Genomic DNA, 3,048 nt, shown 5'->3' with positions numbered 1-3,048 from the left:
TGGTTCAATATTTGTTCAATTGCCATAATTCTTGTTTTGTTGCATAGAGGGCATGGAAGAGAGAAGAATGATACCAAGTTTGAGTTTAGAGCATTTTTGTAGAGCTCAAGGACCAGCTTGACATTTGGCATGCCAAGTGTTTGGTAAAATGCTTGGTCATGACTTGGTTTGTGACTTGAGCTGTGGCCTAGATCAAATGAGTTTTCAGAAACTTCAAACCACTTTATCTCTTCATACAGGCCTCAAATGCAAAAATTTCCAACTACAAACTTGTAGAGGGCCATGATTTGAACAGCTTTGATGTTGAAATATTTCTGGAATAAAGCCTTTTGACACGTGTAAACCAGGGCTGAAGTGGACTGTTCTACAAGGTTTAAAGAGCCAAAAGATTTCTAAGTGTCAAAACTTTCTATTTTTGTCATTTTTCTATTTTTGGCAACTTTTGTCAAACTCCTGATTTTATCCATTCTTTGACTTTTCTTGACTGATTTTCCACCAAAAGTCAATATTTGAACAATTCTTCTGATTTTGACCCAAAAGTCAACTGTTCTGATTTTCCTGATTATTGATGGAATTCTTGATTAAATCTCCTCCAGTCAAATCCAGTCAAATGAGAACATCCACATAGTTAATATGAAAGCTTCTCACTCATAAAATCCATTCCTGATTAAAAGTTGACCAGAAAGTCAACTGGTTGACTTTGGTCAAGGGAACCCTGATTAAGAGGGTCAGATGACTTCTAGACTTGTACACCCCCACCAATGCCTTGAGTTGAGAAAAGCCCTAATCCAGGAAGACTTCAATGAAAACAAAGCCACATAATCACACCTCAGATCCTCACATTTGGTAGGAAATTCCTTGCCAAAAAAGCTCTTTCTTGCTAGTCTTTGATTGATACCAATGATATGCATGCATGGGTATGGATTATGACCTAAACGATGTATGTATATGAATTATAAGCCAGATGAATAGGGTAGGACAAATTTGGGGTATGACAGTATGTTTGCATTCATTCATGTTCATTAATGATGTTGTATCCATGATGATGTGTTGGATCAGTAAAGGGCATGATTCCCATTGTGTGGAATCTGTTCCCATTGTGTGGAATCTGTGTTGGCAGGCCGTATCTTGATGATGTTGGATCGGTCATGGGTTATTCCCATTTGATGATGTTGGTACCACATGCATAGTGTCAATGTTAGCTGAAGATTTCGTTTCATATTATTTATCCTTCGAAGGAGTAGAAAATCGAAGGAAAGATGGTTACTGATGGCCATCCCTTAAAAATAAAAATGACTACTGATGGTCATGCTTCGAGAGTAAAGATTTCTAAGTTCACTATGAAGATAATGAATACTGAAAGCTAGCGAAAAGTATGTGTCTTCGGGGACTTAGACAAATTTGTAAATATATTCAAGTATTACTACTTAGCGTGTTTTTTAGTAGTGTTTGTTTAATACACTGCCACGCGTCGAAGACAGACTCAGGCAGGAAGATTTGAAATTCGAAGACGGTTTCGTAACTGTCCAAGTAACAGATGGCATCGCTAGGAGTTTTTATGAGAAACGTGGCAGCAGATTAGTATAGGACCGTTAAGGTCGAAACTAGTATAAATAGGAGTCTTAATGTTAGGATTCCGTGTGTTCATTTTGTACAAATCACTCACATATTTACTCAAGTATCAAGCGTTAAGAGAAAGAGTTCGCTGAGAAAATGTACGTATGACACCACCATTTTAATACATGTGTATTATCTTTTGTTTTTATCTTCCAGAATTACTGCATTTCGTTTACTTCTTGCCATTTACATTTCTGTATCTTTACTTTAACGTCATTTACTTTCGAATTACTTTCATGCTATTTACTTTTAAAGTCTTTTACATTTCTGCAGTTTAAGATTCTTTACGTTTCAATAGTCCTTTTAATTTTCTATGTTATGTTACTTATCTTTTCGTTGAAGTCACATTTATTGTCAAGACTATTTGTTCTTTAATCGAACAACGCTTATTGAAGAAGACAAATAATGAATACGGTTCGAATAAACATTGATAACAATCTTCTTGACTATGTGTCCTAGGATCAATCTAGTCGATCCTGCAAGTAACCAAATCATATTTATTATAGTTTGGAAGACTAGCGGTTGTTTACCGGAAATCACCGTAAACAAATTGGCACGCCCAGTGGGACAGTGTCAAGCAGATTGTCTTAATCAAGTGCTTTATTTTTGTCTAGACAAAATCAAGATCTTGTATGAACCTTAGGAACGGTAAATTAAAGAACAGTGCACAACCGATTCCCAAACGAAGGTACAACAAGAAAATGGTCGTTACGGCCAGTGCAGGGGATGGTCGAGATCCCCCACAAGGTTCAGGATCAGGAGCGGCAAATTCGACTTCTACTCAAGAAACACGAGATGCAACGGGTCCAAATGGATCGAGACCTGCAGATAATTCCCAGGCTTTGCCTGAAAATAATACAGGGCCTTCAGGGACTATTCCAGTTTCAGTGTCGACAACCGCACCCTCATCCACAAGCGCAGAGGACGTATTGTTTGCCTCGACAAATACTGCAAACAATTCGTTTGGTCAAGGCACGAATTCTGCTTTCGAATGGAGACCAAACAGTTCATATGGAATGCCATACCCATATGGAACAGGCGTACGAGGGGCAGGACCTATATATGCCCCAACTAACAATGCGACATTTTCACCGAATGTTAGTTCAGTGGGTCGAAGTGCACATAACACTGGTTTTTCTACCCAGGTGCCTCAGTTTACCACAAATAACCAAGCAGCATTTCGACAAGAAATGGATGCAAGCAACCATGATATGGTAGGGGTTTTGGCCAGAGAATTGACTTCAGTTTTAAGCCCACTAATGGCAAATGTTATTACTACAAATAGAGAAAACATGGAGACTTTCCAAAAGATATCATCTCAAATGAATCGAATGGCAAAATTCATGGGAATAACGCCACCTAAAAGGAAAGACAAACAGCCTTTGAATCAAGAAGAGAGGCCCATTTTAGAACGTGTACAAGACATAATTC

This window comes from Vicia villosa, linkage group LG6 (assembly GCF_029867415.1).
Source record: "Vicia villosa cultivar HV-30 ecotype Madison, WI linkage group LG6, Vvil1.0, whole genome shotgun sequence".
NCBI lineage: Eukaryota > Viridiplantae > Streptophyta > Magnoliopsida > Fabales > Fabaceae > Vicia > Vicia villosa.
The sequence above is the reverse complement of the archived record's forward strand: the minus strand, read 5'-3'. Positions refer to the sequence as shown.